Source organism: Drosophila busckii, chromosome 2R, assembly GCF_011750605.1.
Source record: "Drosophila busckii strain San Diego stock center, stock number 13000-0081.31 chromosome 2R, ASM1175060v1, whole genome shotgun sequence".
NCBI classification, from domain to species: domain Eukaryota; kingdom Metazoa; phylum Arthropoda; class Insecta; order Diptera; family Drosophilidae; genus Drosophila; species Drosophila busckii.
Window position 1 is genome coordinate 23,472,297 of NC_046605.1, and position 18,082 is coordinate 23,490,378.

At 37.1% G+C, this 18,082-nt stretch overlaps 1 protein-coding gene across 6 annotated transcripts in view; it reads left to right on the plus strand.

The window, feature by feature from the left end:
• Positions 1-18,082, plus strand: part of LOC108602829 (dorsal-ventral patterning protein tolloid) — a 48,000-nt gene that overhangs the window by 19,116 nt on the left and 10,802 nt on the right. The gene's annotated exons all lie outside the window — the stretch shown is intronic.

Below are 18,082 nucleotides of genomic sequence, written 5' to 3' on the forward strand. Positions count from 1 at the left end.
AGTTTGCGCATAACGTCGGGTCACCCCTCTTCAGAACAGGACAAAGAACACTGAGATTCCAATCGGGCATGCTTTCCGTTAGCCATATTTTGCAGAAGAGCTGATGCATGCATATTATCAGCTCATCGCTCCCGGTCTTAAACAACTCTGCTGGCAGTCCATGTGCGCCGGCTGCCTTGTTGTTTTTAAGTCGCATTATAGCGACTCGGACCTCACTATGGCTAGGTGGTGGTACGTCCACCTCATCGTTGATTGGTGGTATCGGGCTGCTTTCTCCAATTGCGGAATTTGTGTCGTCATCGCCTGCAAGCAGTTTGAAGAAATACTCCTTCCATAATCTCAGTGACAGCTGCGTATCTGTAACCAGATTTCTATTCTCGTCGCGGCTCCGTGCTTAAAAACCTGGGTCAGACGGTACACCTGTTGATTGAATTTTCGAACATCATTTCGAACAGCACCTCGAGTTCCTCATGCTCGCACCTTTCCTGCTCCCATTTTTCCGTCTGAAAAGGCGTCTCTCTTCTTTCCTCACTGTATGCATCCCGCATGGCTCGCGTTGCGGCAGACTGCAGCACGCTTGTGGCATGCCTTCCGTCTTTCATAACGTGATCAATTTGGTTGTGTTTTTGATTAGGGGATAGCCAACTCGCCGAGCTGCTGAAATCTGGTGCTACTAACTACCATGTTTCGCGACGCGGCGAAGTCTATCAGCCTTAGACCGTTATTCGAGGTGGTCTCGTGGAGGCTGAACTGTCCGATAGTGAGGGTAAAAATGAGTTCTCGTTCAACCTTTGCGTTGAAATCCCCGAGGATATATATTTCCCCGAATATTTCCTCCTTCTCGCATAGAACGCGTCTTTAACGGCATCGTCCTTTTCCTCTGTCGGGGCGTACGCGCAAATTAGGCTAATGTTGAAAAACCTAGCTTTGACGCGTATTGTAGCTAGCCTTTCATTCACTGGTGTGAGCCTGGAGACGTGGTGGTGAAGTCTCCGGCTTACTTCAAATCTACATCCGAATTTGCGCTTCTCCGCATGACAACGCAGCTTGTTTAGATAATTAGATATTAGATAATTTCTTAGCACACTGATTAAAGTTATTATTGCTTATCCGAGGCAGTTTTGTTGGTCTTCACTGGATCTCTTTTTTACGAGTCCCAGACCCTGCGCAAAACCGTTTAGCGTCCGGATGACTCGCTGCACACATTAGCTACGATATCATCCACCAGTCAAGAAGTTGCCTCAATTGATGTTAAAATATATAAAATGCAGTATATTTTGTCGCTTACATCGCTTCCTACGAGGTATATTTTGACCGGAGTATGATATCGTAACTCTGTAAAATGGAGAAGGTGGGGCGAAATAATATATATAATTCACAACACTGAATGCGAATATCGAGATGGAACTAGGTGACAGCCAGAAAATGGCAAGAGTGTACCAACGCAGCAAGTTTGGGTAAATACCAAGTCGCTCTGTCGCCTTGTAATTTTAAGTCGTTTTAAAGAGTGGTGGTAGTTACTGCTCACAAGTGAACTGAAAAGCCATTCAATATGTTTTCCGAATTCTGAGTTTCTTTGCTCCTGCGTTTCAGTTGCCTTGTTTTGTATCTAATGGACGCTGCCACGTGCCAGAATTCAGTTCAGCGTGAAATTCACTCTAATTCTATTAAGCGGCGCCACAGGCACTTCAGCTTACTAAGTCTGTGCTGAACAAATCAGAGATAAGTTAGCTGGTGTCCGGTACCTTGTCAGATCTCGATTTTTGCAAAAACCACACTTTTAGAGTTGCCAAGCTAAGTGTATTGTTTGACGTGACAAAAATACGTAAATTATTTATAAATATAATTTAAAAACTTTTTTTTTATATTTTTTAAGTAAATAAAAAATATAAATTAAATAAAAAACAAATTGAAAGCATTTGCTTTCCAATGGTAAACTTAAAAAAGCTGACAAACTTTGGAAATTCGAAAAAGTTTGTGAAATATTAAAAAGTAAAATATTTTATTTATTTATTATTTTTTAATTGTAGCCTAGAATTTAATTCTATGGTACAATTAGTATAGCTAGAGCAACAAAGGCCTTCAGGCTGATTTTTTTCTTATTCTAATTTCTTATTTTTAATGTTTGTTAATTTCATGAAGTCTCTTATGTTGTTTGGGTTGACCTCTGCGAGGAGTTGGTTTGGAGTGGGAATGTTAAGGGTGGTGCAGATATTTTTTATAGAGTTGCAGTGGCTTAAGAAATGTTGGATTGTAAGTGTAGTTTTGCTACTGTATGTTTTTAGGTAGTTGTTTTAGGAGATGTTCGTGTTAGACTTGTGTTTCTCAAACTGAATCTAGTGAATATTATTGCATCCTTCCTATTTGTCGATGTTGGTATGTTAATTGGTTGTTTATTTGGGTTTATCGTTTTGTAGAAGTGATTGTAGTTGATCCAGACGGCGTTTAAAATTTCAATTTGTGTTACTGTTGACGAGCTTGTTTATATATTTTGTTTTTGTTAGTGTTGTGGAGGAGTAATGGTGCTTGTGTAGCATATTTAGCTGCTGTATCCGCTTGCTCATTTCCTCTTATACGTGCGTGTCCTGGTGTCCACAGCAGTTTTAATTTTTTGTGGCTTGTAGTGATGATTACACGTATTTTTTGTATTGTAGGTCCATGATTGTTGACGATTTGTATTGCAAGTAGGGTGGAGAGAGAGTCGGTGCATATAATGTGCTTTTCCCGCTTAGCTACGCTTGCCAGCTCAGCCGCTGCTAGTATCGCCTCTGCTTCTGCCGTGAAGATTGAGGGTGTATGCTTGGTGTGATGAACGCTTTACAATATAATATTTTGTTCGTTGGCCACGCTAAAGGCGGTGATGTTTTTTGTTTCTTGAGCCGTCTTGTGAAGATGAACCGCCATGTGGAGTGTTCAACTTCTGATTTTGTTGAAGCTATGTTAATTTATACTTCGTTGGATGTTGTGGCCTTGTGGTGCTCAGTTAGCTCTAGCATGACAGTTTCTTTTTTTTTAAGAACCATGGTGGAAGTTTTTCTTTGTCCTTTTTTCTTTGGCAGAATGAGTATGTCAAGTGCTCTTGCTTTGTCGATGATGAGTTGCAGGCTTGATGTCTTTCGCGTTCTCGTTTTACGTCTGAGTTGGTTTACTAGTGTTTTTTGTAAGGATGAGCCGGGTGTGTTGATAATTCTTGTTTATTTGTCTTCCAATGCTCCATTGGAATCTGGTTATTAAATCAGGAACTCCAGCTTCTGCAAGCATGTTGTAGATTGGGGTGGTTCTAAATGCACCTAGGGAGAGTCGGATCGTGGTGTGATAGGGGGTGGAGAGTTTTTTTATTTTGGATTTGTTTGTTTTACCGTATATGCAGAGGCTATAGTCAATTTTTGATAGTATTATTGATTTTGAAATGTTTATGAGTGATGTGGTGTTACACTTAAGATTGCTACTGCTTAAACATTTAAGTATATTTAATTTAGAGCTTAAAGATTTTATTAAAGTCTTAACATGTTCGTTCCAAGTCTGCTTTGAGTCAAAAACTAATCCTAATATTTTGAGATGTTGTACCTTAGGTATACTAGTGTTGTTTATTATTATTTCTATGTTGTGTTTTTTACATATATGTAAGTGAGATGATTTGTCGCTTGATATTTTTGTTCCAGTAAAATTGCACCATTGGTTTATTTTGTCAAATAGATTTTTAACTTTAGTAACATAAACAGGTTTTGGAATAAAGATAAGACAGCGATCATCGGCGTACATTGTATGTGTAAAAAATTTATCTTCGTTAATAATAATGCTTAATTTATTAAATGCTATAAGCAACAAAGTTACAGATAATGGTGAACCCTGTGGTATGCCATTATAAAGTTGTTTTACATTTGAAAGAGTGTTGTTTATTTTAACTTGGATTTTTCGATTCTTGAGATAGCTGTGTATAAATTCTATTATTTTTGCAGTGCGCACCTACCCTGTCGAAGGGTTTTTCCATGTCTATTGACAGTATGGAGATATGGTTTTTTGAAGAAAGTTTGTTGCATATATAGTTAACTAATATTAAAAGAGGTTCTATGGTGCATCTGTTTGATTTGTAAGCGTATTGGTTGGGGGAGAGCAGATTTTCTTGATTTAGCATCCACATTATTCTTTTAGATAATATTTTTTCTAGCGTTTTGGATATACAGGATAGTAGTGATATTGGGCGATAGCTATTTAAGAGGTGTTTTGGTTTATTGGGTTTGCTGATCGGAATTATTGTGGCTATTTTCCATTGCTGGGGAATGATGCTTGTGTCTAGTATTTTATTGTATAAGAGTTTGTTGACTGCTGTAGCAGGGAGTTTTGTTTAATATTTGATAGCTTATGTTGTCGTGTCCGGGCGTGGTGCCCTTAGGCTATTGAGACATGATAAAAGTTCAAGTAGCGTAATAGGTGTTTCAATAATTTTAGCTCTGTTTCTTGGGAAGTATGTTATGGGTAGGTGGGTGTATGATGATTGGCTTTGTTTTGCTGAAAGTATGGTGGGAAATTTGAGTCTTTTGAGTATTCTGACCATTGTTTGGCGAATGCGTTGGCTATCTTGGTTGGGTCGCAGTCATTGCCTGTCTCTATTTCTATTGCGTGTATGTGCATATTTTTTCTGACTCCTGTAATAGTATGAACTTTTTCCCATAATGTTTTTGTTGATGTGTTAGGGTTAATATCCTGGGTAAAATCGGCAAACTTAGTTTTTTTTTTAGCTCTTTTGGCAACGTATTTAAATTTGGCGTTGGCTTTTTTGTATTTCAGCAAGTTTTCTGTGCTTAAATGTGTTCTAAGGTTGTTAAGAAGTTTGATTTTTTTTCTTTTCAAGAGTTCTAATTTTGAGCTCCACCAATAGGTTATATTAGGATTAGTTTTTTTTGGGTTAGTTTTTGGTATTGCGTTATTTGCACTTGCCTTAATGACTTTTAAGAATTGTGCTGCTGATTTGTTTGTGTTGTTTGTGATGTGTATTTTGTGTGATAGTTCGTACACATTATTTTGAAATAGTTCCCAGTTAACACTCTAGTGCCCAAGACCGCCTCTAGACGGGCAAAGTTAAATATACCGTTAGTCACATTCCTCATTCGGGTTTTTCATTTCGCAGTTTTCTTATTCGGGGAAGTCCAAAAATTAAGTTTGTTGCGTTTGCAATACATAGAAGAGGTTGCGTCAGCTGCTCTAGTCATTTAAAGATCAAAAGTTGTGCAGTTTAGTCGAAATAATTATTTTGTAAAACGTGCGAATTAAAAAATGGTTTTTTTATATTTTTGAAAGTTTGACGCAGAAAATAAAAATATAGCCGTGTTGGTGATAGTCTTAAGGACGCAAAACATAGCACTCACAACAAAACAAAGTTTTCTTTTATGTTAAACAACAAGTTTTGTTATGGTAGCCAACGGGTCTGGCTAATTTCCGGGAGAAAAAAATTATAAAGTAAGTTTGAAACTGGCCCATCTCAATACATATTTAAGTGCAAATAATTGCTTCAGTAGATATGGAGCGCCGACAAATGCATAAGCTATCAGCTCTTTCCGACGTGGACATTGAGAGATTTTTAAATTCTATTGAATTTGACACGGATACGGATGGAGAAGAAGAATCGGATGACAATTTGACTGACGATGTGTGCAAGACAGAATTTCCTCTCAATGAGGAAGATCAAGCAGCGATTGAAAAAGCGGTAAATATGTTGATTTCAGACATTTGTGTAAATTCAAGCGGAAGTCCTACTCCGTTGGCAAAATTATTGTCACCCTCAACTTCGATAGCATCCAATTCACCTCACTCGCAGAAACGTAAACGCAAAGAGCTTGCTGAGGATGATGTTGCTCATGCTGAAGAAAGCACAATGGCCGAATTTGTGGAACCTGTTTCGGCTATAGATCCAAAATCACCCCTGTTTAAAAAGATATTGTGGCGCCAAAAGAACTTAGTAATAGATAAATCTGCGATTTTATTTACAAAACGCTCGATACACCATTCAAATGTTTTGAATACTTTTTGAACGATAATATCATTGAGCATATTACCCAGCAAACAAATTTGTATGCTGTCCAAAAAGATGTCAATACTTCGTTTTTAATTTCAACGATAATAGTAAGTTGCCCTCCAGGGATTCTGCAGACCACGATCATTTGTACAAAATACGGACTATCGTGAATCATTTCAATGAGAAGTTTTAGTCAGTTCCGATGAGCCAAAGATTAAGCGTGGATGAACAAATGTGTGCAACGAAGATGAAAACCTTTTTTCGACAATATTTACCAAACAAACCACACAAATGGGGAGTAAAATTCTTCAATTTGTGTGACTCCTCTGGCTTTTGTTATAATTTTGAGATATATTGCGGCGCTGGAAACAACGTTGTTCAAACTGGCGTACCAGATCTTGATGCGGCAGCAAATGTAGTTGTTCGATTGTCACGTAATGTTCCGAATTTCAAAAACCATATTATCTACTTTGACAATTATTATACTTCCTTGCCGCTTCTTGTATATCTTAAATCGCGGGGAATATTTTCTTTGGGAACGATTCGCTCGAACCGTGTTCCACATTGTAAGCTGCCTTGTGACAACGACATCAAGAAACGAATGCGTGGATATTCCACTGAATTTTGTGGATATGCATTAGGAGTCGAAATTTCTTTAACGGTTTGGAAGGACAATAAAGCAGTGCGACTTGCTTCGACTTACTCGGGAACAAAGCCTTTCCTGAGTGAAACGAATTCAAAAGGCCAGGTTTCACGTTTTGTTCGCTCTGAAAAAAAATACGTTGACATAGATTGCCCCAATGTAATCCACGAATACAACAGCAACATGGGTGGTGTCGACTTAATGGACGGACTTATTGGCCGATATAAAATTCCACTAAAGAGCAACAAGTACACAAATCGACTATTTACACATATGCTTGATTTAGCTATGGTAAACGCTTACATTTTGTTCCACCGAATAAACCAGCCCGACTCTAATAATACAAAATACCAGCTGCCAAACTTTCGATCCTTCTCTGCTAACAGGACGAGGACGCCCACGACAAGTTTCTGAAAAGGATAAGAGATTCGCAGGAAACAAAACTTTCCTACCGTCTAATGATGTACGTTATGATGGAGTTGAGCATTTTTCGATATTTTTATCACGCGCTGACAAAATAACCTGTAAGCTACCTGGTTGTACATCCGAAACACAAATTGTATGCCGTAAATGTAATACATATAAACCTGTGCCTATCCCAACAAAAAGACTTTCTTCGATTTTCATCACAAATAAACTAGCTTTTAGTATAAAAATATTTTTGAATTTTGTAAATTTAATTTACTTTAGTTTTAATTGTTAATTCTTTTCTTATTTGAGCATTTCTTTATTTATTTTATAATAAAATACGTTATCAAAATAATTTTTATACTACATTATTTTTTTGGCTTACTTTCCCAACAAATCTTTATTTTTAAGACAAAATGAACCAAAAAATATTTTTTTTTCGAAAAATCAAATTGGGCACTTGAGGGTTAACTGAGTGTTATTTGTATTTATGCGTTCTATGGGTTGAGTTGGTGAGTGTTTTTGGGAATAGCTGTAAGTGTATTGGATAGTGGTCGCTTCCATATAGGTCTTCGCAGGTTGACCAGGATGCGTTTAAATCAAGAGGTGGAGAGCAGAGGGATACATCTACTTGTGTGAAAGTGTTATGCGAGGAGTGGTGTGTGGCATCTCCTCTGTTTAAAACTATTAGATTGCTGTTTTGAATGAATTTAGCAGTAATATTTCCTCTTTTATTGTTTGAGGGTGATCCCTAGAGTGAGTGCCAGGCATTGATGTCACCTAGGTCGTGCAAGTCTTGTTCAACAAATTTCTCAGTTGGTGATATATAAACGCTAATTATCGATTGCTAAAATATTTGATTGGTAGTTTACTATTTTATGTTCAATTGATTTTGATATTAGAAGCGCTACTCCTCTGCTAGCTTTGGGGGCTAGTATATTTATATCGTTTTTTTATAAAGTAAGAATTGGTTTGGTGTGTGGAATGTTGTGTCATGGTTAGTGAGATGAGTTTCTTGAAGTGATAATATTTGTGGTTTGTATTTTTGTATTAGGAGGGAGAGATTATGGTGTTAGTCTTTATATCCATTGATATTCCATTGGATTATATTGAGTGTCATTGGGTTAGTGAGAAGGTTTTTTTTTTGTTTTTGATACTTATCAAAATACGAAAACTTTTTCGTATTGTGTTTAAGTGATCTCTCCTTATCTTTCTAGCTCCCCACTCAGTCCCGCGATACTGCGCTTTAATGCAGAGAACATTAGAGGCGATCGCAAGAAGTGAGGGTAGAGCCAGTAGAGATAGGTAAAGGCTGATTATTTTCACAACTCAACATCTTCTCTGGTACTATCTATATTAGAGAGCGTTGAGTTATTTTGGTTTGCTGCTTTGATCAATTTCAATTCGGCTTTCATTTGTTCGTCGAAGTCTGATACGCTGTTTGTAATCATGTCTTCGTTTGTTGAGTTGTCTGTTATCTTGTGTGAGTGCGTTTTTGTTTTGGTCGAGTTTTTTCCTGTTGTTATTTGTTTTTTGTGTTCTGTGCTTGTGAAGTTGTATGGCTTATCTAGTGTGTTTTTGATTTTTGTTTTGTCGTTTGAGTTGTTTTGATTATTTGAGGTGGAAGATAAATTTTCAGTCGCCGTTACTTTTGGTCATTCTGTTGTAGTGGCTGTTTCGGAGTAAGTTTTTTTTGTGTTTGGTAGTGTCTGTGGTTGTTGTTTGTAATATTTCGTTTTGGCTTCGAACATCGTACATTATTCTTGAGTTTTTATTTTCAATATTTTTTGTGCATCTTTATATTTTGGACAGTCTCTGCTGCTAGCAGCATGCTCTCCCTTGCAGTTTATACAGAATGTGCGAGTGCATGGAGTCGGTAGGTGGGCTGGAAGGCCGCCTGGATCTCAAGTTGTATTACCTTTGCAGTGTTTGGCTGTGTGTCCTGGAATTTGACAGTTTTTGCATCGCATGGGGTTTGGAAGGTATTCCTTTACCCGAGCGAGGTTCCAAGAGATTTGGATTTTTTGGGGGTGGGAGGCTGAAGAGGTTAAAAGTTAGCTGTACTACACCGGTCGGAACTACCCTGCCGGCAATTTGCCTTGTGTATTTATAAACTTCTGCAACGCCCTGCGATTTAAGTTCTTGCACTATTTCCTCAGTTGGAACTTCGTTAAGGTACGGAGCATAGACTGTACCTTTGCAGTGATTAAGATTGTTGTGATATTGTGTGTTGATTTTGCAAATGCCATGGAGCTCCTTGGCAGCAATAAACTTTTCTACAATAGTCGGGTTTTCGACAAAGATAAGCAAGTTGCCATCTCGGTTGATTTTCAGTGTTTTTGTGCTAATTATTTTAATTGCTCGTTCAACTGCGAAGCATGAGTATGATGAGAGGGGTTTTTCTTTGTCAGTGGCTGACATAACTAAGTATTTTGGATTGGGTAAGTTGGGCGTTGGGAGTTCTGGAAAAACCTCTGATAGAGGTGAAGGTTTTTTCCTTTTGGTTTTGGGGCTATTGCTAAGAATTTCAAAGCGATTTGCCCCTTGGCTATTCTGCCCAGTGAGCATGTTATTGACTTAAGACTTACTGTTGTTGTGTTTTTTTTTGATGAAAGAGAATGAGCGCTTGAAAAGTGGATAAGCTTGAAACTGTGCGTTTAAATTGCGATTAACTGCGAAGACACAACCGATCGATTCAACGTTTAGTCGACGACTGAAAAAAAAAAGTAAAATAAAATTACTTGAATCTGTGTGCACCTACGAAATTTTTAGCCTTGAATGCCTTCAGCGAAACTCAATTTCAATAGTGATTTTTGTGGCATACCTATTCAATTACGGTTTATAGATGGCTTAGGCTACCAATTAAGATTTGGTTTTCTATTACGTTTGCACTTTTACGTTGTACTTGTGTTCGGAGCAACAGACACGAAATCCGTGACGTTTTGTTGCTTTGCACTGCGAAAATTGCTCGTGTATTGCACAAAATTAATTGAGAAACAATAGCAGAATATTTAAATTAGCTCGTCCAAATCTATGTCTCCTTTATATTCTTCGATCCGCATTAAATTCGCTATATGTTCGTCACTTTTTTATTAGTCAGCTTGCTCAAAATTATTTTCATAGTAGAAAATGCAAAAAAAAAATTGCTTTTCTAGACAAAATTTGATGGCAAATAAGGCATTTTTTTTTTATTTATTTATTTTTATTTATTTATTTATTTAATGTCAACTAAGAGCAGTCGACAGCAAAAGAGTAAATTACATTATAGTATTTATATACAAAATATGTAAAATTAATTTATTATGTCTCAGAGCTCTTAAAAGTGCTGCATATATTTTCTCTTGTAGTGTAAACAGACCTAACAATTTGTGAAGGATTGGGGAAATCCAGAAAAACCATCAGATCTGGATTAAAGTTAATTGTTAATATTTTAAGTAAGTTAAGGTACACCGCTTAGTAATAAATTCAGAGGGCTCTGTGTTGATAACAGAATAAGTTTATTATAATCAGCACAGAAACTCGAAGAGGCTCATGCAGTAAATAGATAGATGTGCAAAAGTTAAGAGTTAAGGGAACAAAATTTCGAGTATACCTAACAGGAACCGAGAAATTGAGTTGACCCAACAAATATGAAGAATCAATTTCCCCTTTATTATTTTATCATAACATGACAACCAAGCATGATTTCGTCGATTTTAGTTAAGATTGAAGATTATTAAAGTTAGTCTTAGAGTAAGAGATTAGATCAACACCTGGAACCCAGTTAAGGCCACGGAAAGCAATTTTTTGTTTGAACAGAGTCAATACTAAATTTGGTGGTTCGAGTATTGTGGAGCCAATACAAGATCCATATTGCCAGAATCGGTCGAACTAGAATATATAAAAAGTAGTTAGTTGGTGTAGGGTCATCAAATTCTTTTGCTTTCGGTTGATAAAGCCGAGAACTTGAATTGGCTTACTGACAGTTAAGGAAACATGTTTGTCAAACTTCAGCTTACTATCAAGGAGAATACCCAGGTCATTAACCTCCGATAATCTGTTCAGAGGCAGTTGAACCATGTAGTAGTTGACGATGTGAGGCGAGTGTCTATGGAATGACATAACTTTTCATTTAGAGCAATTAAGTTTTAATAAATTATTTTTGCACCAATTAAAAAAGCAATCAAGATCGGTCTGCAATAAAGTACTGCATGACATGTCTCTAAATGATAGACACAGCTTCACATCATCAGCATACATCAAAATATTGGAATGCATAATGACTGAGGGAAGATCGTTAATAAATAGGTTAAAGAGCAAAGGACCAACTTGACTACCTTGAGGGACACCAGACGTTACGAATACTGGCTTGGAAACAGCCGACTTGAAAATCACCCTCTGAGTTCTGTTAGTTAAGTAATTGGAAATCCATTTCAGAAAATTGTTTGGAAGTCCAATCAAGCTTAATTTATTAACTAGAAGACGGTGATTAACAGAGTCAAATGCTTTACTAAAGTCAGTATAAATAACATCAGTCTGCATTTTGTTGTGAAAACCTTTGATTACCATTGACGAAAACTCAAGTAGATTGATGGTAGTAGACTTATGTTTCACAAAGCCATGTTGGTAAGGTAAAACTATTGAGCTACTGAAATGCATTAATTGAGAAGTAAGAATTTTTTCAAAAAGTTTAGGCGTAGCAGTCAATTTTGATATACCCCTATAGTTATTTAAATAACTTCTAGGGCCATTTTTATGTAACGGAATAATAAAAGATTCCTTCCAGATTGGAGGCAAATAGTAACATTTAACGGACAAGGCAAATAATCTATGTAAAAGTAAATATAGTGAACCAGCGCAATATCTAAGTACGCAACCTGGTACACCATCTGGTCCTGGAGAGAACGTAGGTTTCATTACATTTAGTTCACGCAATATTGAGTCTTCGTTAATCACAGGCTCCGCAACAAAATTAGATTTGTTGATGTTATAAGGGTAGTGTGTGTAGAAAAAGTTGTTAGTGACTGAATAGGTTGTTTGAAAAAAGTCTGCAAATAGATCGACTGATGCCTGATCATTATTTGCGGTAGTATTTTCATAAGAAACATAGTTAGGTATTGAAGACGATTTACGTTTAGAGTTTACAAAATTATAAAACTGTTTAGGATCCTGAGCAAACTGAAGCCGACCAGCGACATAAATATTGTCTGTAAGTTGAGATTTAAAAGTTAGAAATTCAGATTTAGCAGTTTAGATAACGCAAAATCAATCTATCCCTCGTTACGTTTTGATATCTTTAATAAACGCGATTTTATATTTTGTAAACCCGCTAACTCTCTAGTAACCATAAAGGCTTTTTAGACCTACTAGGTTGCCTACGAGGAACGGATTGTTCAAAAAGCTATTTAAGGCGTTATAAAAAAGAGACAAAGCAATTTCTAAGTTATTGCTGGCAAAAAAGTTAGACCAGTCATGATTTATAATAAGATTATTTAAATTATTAAAGTCGGCCTTTCTAAAACAACGAGGCTTAGGCGCTGCTGTAGGCTGCACGGTTTGCTCAAGAGCCGGTAGCTCTATAAGTAATTCTAAAGTTGGGTGAAATACATCTTCGGGAAGCACAATCGGATCTATTCTGCTAACTGCGCTAGCTGAATGATCCGATACAAATATAAGATCAAGAAATCGGTTGTTACAATTAGGAATATTATTTATTTCATAAAGTGAAAGATCCAGTAAATTATTTATGAACTCGTTGGAGCTAGTAAGAACTACCCAAGTTTATATCCATAGTTTACCAAGAATTTCTTGGATAAATTAAAGTCTCCTTTAAACACTAAATAATCCTTTCAGATAGCTTTAGAAGGAATCTAATTAATATTAGTAGGTGTTCATTATAAATGTAACATTCCGATTGAGGTGGATATAGGAGAGGCTTATATAGAAGGAAATTTGACAAAAAGTCACTCTAACTGCAACAAATTCAATATTAGATAAAGAACAAATAAATTCCGATAAAGGTCGGATTCAACGGCAATTAATACGCCACCACCAACCCCTTGACAGACGGTCACATCTATAAGTGGTATATTTATTTGTGAAAATTGCGTATCGCCCTCCCAATTTACGATAAAAAAAAAGTAATTGGATATATATTTTGTCGACCATATTTTCTTGTGTTAGTTTTTTCAAATTGCGCAGAGTTATGTGTCTTTGTCAACTTTTCAGAAACAACTGATTTAATTTTTTCTGCCGCTCCGACGCGCAGCTAGGCAGCAAAAGCCGAAGTGTCATTGCCGACGCCACACGATAGCTTTACGGTATACGTGTGACGGCAGCACTAAGCATACAACACTGTTTAGTGGCGGCAGCGCTGCCTGCCATAAAATACCTTAGCACCGTGCATAGGCAGCGCCGGCCACTGCTGGAAGAGTGTATTTGTATTTTAGTTCTTATAACACTGATGTCGATCCTTGTCCATGTTTTCAAAATGAAATATCGACTTCTATGCTCAACATCGGGTCAAAAGTTTGATGCATCGATGAATGTGCCATGTTTTCTAAAATCTCCACAATTTATTAAAAAAAAGGAAATTTCTTATTTTAAGACTTTTTATTTTATATATGTACATATGTATGTATATGTTTTTATTAATATAACGAACAAACACGTATGTGCAACAGAGAACGGCAATTGTGGCACTTTTTAAGCACAATGGTGGCACACACAAAAATCAAGTGCAAGAACGCATACGGCGCACAATGGACACTCGGAAAATACGGCACGGACAAACAAAAAAAAAAAAAAAAAGCGCCAAAACACCCAGAAGAGATCCGAGAAAAGGTCCGTTGTGTTTTACCGCACAACGAAGCAAGCGCAAAGGAAATGTCCGCGTTCGATCGGCTAGCATATAAGCATAAGCGCGAGAAACAATATCGCTTTTGCTATCCTCCTCTCGCTACTGCATTGGCAGCGACAGAGCGACGCCGACAGCAAGTAGCGAAAACAGAAGCCCTCAGAAATATTTTGACACCTTTTCTTGTGTTTTTGTTCGGGAAAGAATTGCCTGCGCCACAATGCTGCTGAAATCATTTTTTCTACGCACAAGTAATTGATTGTGGTCTGATCCACAAATTCGCTTGTGTGTGGCAGTACTACCATGGTGTTCGCGGTTGTGTTTTTCGTGGTGCGTGCACTCTTGCCGTTCTCTGTGCAATGTGGTGGTGTAAGACCACTTGTGTTACATGCAGTCTTAATTGTTTCGTTATTAAAATTTAACCACGAATACAAACAACGATGGTCAATGCATGTGTTTTTACATTACAAATTCACACGTGTCATTGTTACGATCCCTTATTTACAGGGTATAAAAAAAGTTTTCAGATCCCAGCTATACACTATGTTTTTATACCCTTCGATATTTTTGTGAACAAAAAGCATATTTGTGGTAGGCAAGCTGCGCAGTACCATATATATTTATACATATGTATGTACATTGGGTTATGCGAGCTACGCAATAACATACATACATAAACATAAATACATTGTGGTAGGCAAGATGCAGCTGCGCAGTGACATATATACATTCTATAATGCGAGCTACGCAATAATATTAATAAACACACATGTACATACATACATACATTAAGCTAACACAAGTTGCGGCTGCCCAGTGGCATACGTACATTCTGGAATGCGAGCTACGCAATAATATTAAGAAACACGAATTCTGTAAGGCGCACTGCGCTATATCATATACATACGCACATATACATAGTTTAAGCAAAAATAATTTGCGCAGTTTACCAGCTGCATTATTATATCTGAATGCGTAATTGATGAAGCAAGACGGTCAGTTCTGTTTCGGAGTTCGGTCACAAGATGAAGTGGTCAACATTTAAGATCAGCAGGCACAAGACGCAGTTGGCGACATACCAACAACTTCAAGCACAACAATCATGAAGTGTCCGTGCTGCAACAGCTACGTGGGATACAGCAGATGCTAGCAGAACTCAAAGGCCCAAAAGGAGAAGAGCACCACAACACAAATTGGCGACAAAGGTGGCAACGGTAGCGATAACATAGAGAAGCGATCAATCTTTGATATGAATGCTAAACAACAGCGAAGTGACAGTGCAGCTTTGGCTTTGTCACAAGCTAAAGAAATCGCAATGAGATACGACGGAACAACATGTGCACGTCTTTGGGCAGCACAAATACAAAATATTGCAAAAATGTACAACTTAGACAATGGCAACATGCGTATTTTGATAATCTCAAAATTAAAAGGCAGCGCTCAACAGTGGCTGCATGCCAACACAGTGCGAATTATGGAACCAATCGACGTGATATTGAAACAATTAATTTTTGCATTCGGAGATCAACAATCTAAAATGGAGTTACTGCGCAAATTCGAGGATCGTAAGTGGCAGCCCGGTGAAAAATTCGCAGCATACTTCCAAATAAAAAAAAAAAACAGATGAGCTTATTGAACATATCTTTGAAGGGATTCCGGACATCAACCTGCGCGATCAGGCGCACATACAGCGATTTTCCAACCCAGTGCAGATTCTTTGCGCTTTCGCCAACGTTCATATTCGAGGACGGACAGCAGCACCCAAGCAGATGGCGCCATCTGTAGCTCGCAGAGCTGAAGTACGTTGCACAAACTGCAACTCAAACGGACTCAACGCACAAGAATGCCGAAAAACAAAAAGGGAGCGTGCGGGCAGTTTGGACACTTTGTAGCACAATGCCCAGATAGAATCGAAGTGCGTGGCAACAACTATGTAAAGTACTTCAAAATTTATTTCATAAACAATAACCCGATTCTTTCCCATATCTTTCATAAAAAAAACACTCATGCCCAAAGAGGCAAACTTAAAAGCTGTAACTGAATCTTATTTTGGATTAAATAAAAGCCAACTTGAAGCATATTATATTATGTTTTCAAAGAAAGAACAAAATGTTATTTTAATTTGATAATAGTTTCAAACGAGTCTATGAGTCATGTTGTAGTTTTAGGCAGAAATTTCATGGATGCATGTAATTTAAAGTTTGACCTCGACAAGCTAAAAATGTTAACAGTAGAAAACAGTCTATACCACAATGAAAATCCATCTCACAAAATTAAAAGTTTGAAGAATAGCTCTTATACAGTAATTTGCAAAATTGAACCAAATGTTAAGTTAGTTCAAAAGTTTTCAACAGGATATATGTAAAATAGAACGACTGGCATCTCATACAAGTGATACAACTGATACAAATGATACAATGTGGGGAAAACATAGGTGATGGAACAAAATGGAAATTTACAAGAATACTGAGGGAAAATTACATAAGCAACAATCAGAGCAGAAATTAAACTATGTTTAGAAAATAGCAAGCCTTTTATTTACATAAAGATATTATTCAACCAAATGATTCTAAATATGCTTCGCCCATAGTGTTAGTAAAAAAAAAACTGGCGACATGTTATTATGCATTGATTTCAGAAAGCTAAACAAAGTATTAATTAAAGAAAATTTACCCACTGCCACTGACAGACGACTTGTTGGACAAATTAGTAAACAAAACGGTATTCTCAAAACTAGATTTAAAAAATGGTTATTTCAATATTTTCGTAGACAAAGAGTCAGTAAAATATACATCGTTTGTAACGCCCCTTGGCCAGTTTGAGTTTCTCAGAACGATTTGTGAATTAAATATTTTGGTATATGATTAGGAAGAATAAAGTTATTGTCTATATTGACGATATAATGATCGCTAGTAAAGACATTAAAAAACATTAAGATACATTGACAGTAGTATTTCAAAGATCAACACAAAACAAATTAGAGTTACGCATGGACAATCAAGCGTCATGTATTTAGGGCTTTTCATATCGAAAGACGGAATAAAAGCAGACGAGAAAGGCATTGAGGCCGTACAAAATTTGCCAATACCAGATAAATCCCCTGCTGTTCAAAGCTTCTTAGGACTGTGCTCCTACTTTCGCAGGTTCATAAAAGATTTTTCAACAATTGCCAAGCCGCTATACGATTTAATAAGTAAAGATACACAGTTTAAATTTGAAGAAAAAGAACTTGAATGTTTCACAATTATAAAAAACAAATTGATACAGTCACCAATCTTAGCAATTTATGATTATAAGAAAGATATTGAGTTACACTGTGAAGCCAGTGCATTAGGTTTTGAAGCTGTCGTACTTGAGAAGAAAGACGATGGAAGACTACACCCAGTTTTCTACTTTTCACATCGGACAACAGAATCAAAGTATCACAGCCTTGAGCTAGAAACCCTTGCAATAATTTATGCTTTAAGACGGTTCAGAATATACGTGAAAGGCAAACATTTTAAAATAGTTACAGACTGTAACCACTAAGCATACAACATAAAATAATGTTTGCACGTGTATACATTAACGTTTGCACTCCAAATTAAAAAGTGTCATCCTTTTCCTATATATATTTCAAATATATTTATTTTGACCTGCACAAGTAATAAAATATTGTGCTGACCCTGTTGCTGAACTTTGAAAAATTCAATATACCCTACATACCCTAGAAGCGGTCAGCGGCAGAAAATATAAAAATTGAATTTTTGAAGTGCTTGGGCTTGCAACAGAAGCACACACATACGCCCGCATACATACAAATGGGTTCTCATTGCAACTGGCCACTCGCACACACGATCGCTTATGAGTGCGCTGGCAGTTGTTGCTTCACACACATGCTCTAAGGCATGCACGCATACATAGAAAGAATATCAGCGCGCTGCGCAGCGCACCCACCCTCATGCGTTGAAAGCCTCTTAGGCAATGAACTGTGCAACACTGCCTTGATTTCGGCAAAGAGTGTTAGGATCGCGAACTCACCACGAAAGTTCACGAAGTTTGCCTTGGGCTCAATCGTCGAGAAATTATATGCAGCCACTTTTTAGTCGATTTCATGATACAATAATACCATGGTCGTGTTGTATGCTTAGTGCTTTTAGGCAATGATGTGTGCAGTGCTGCCAACTTCGCCTTTTAGTGGCCA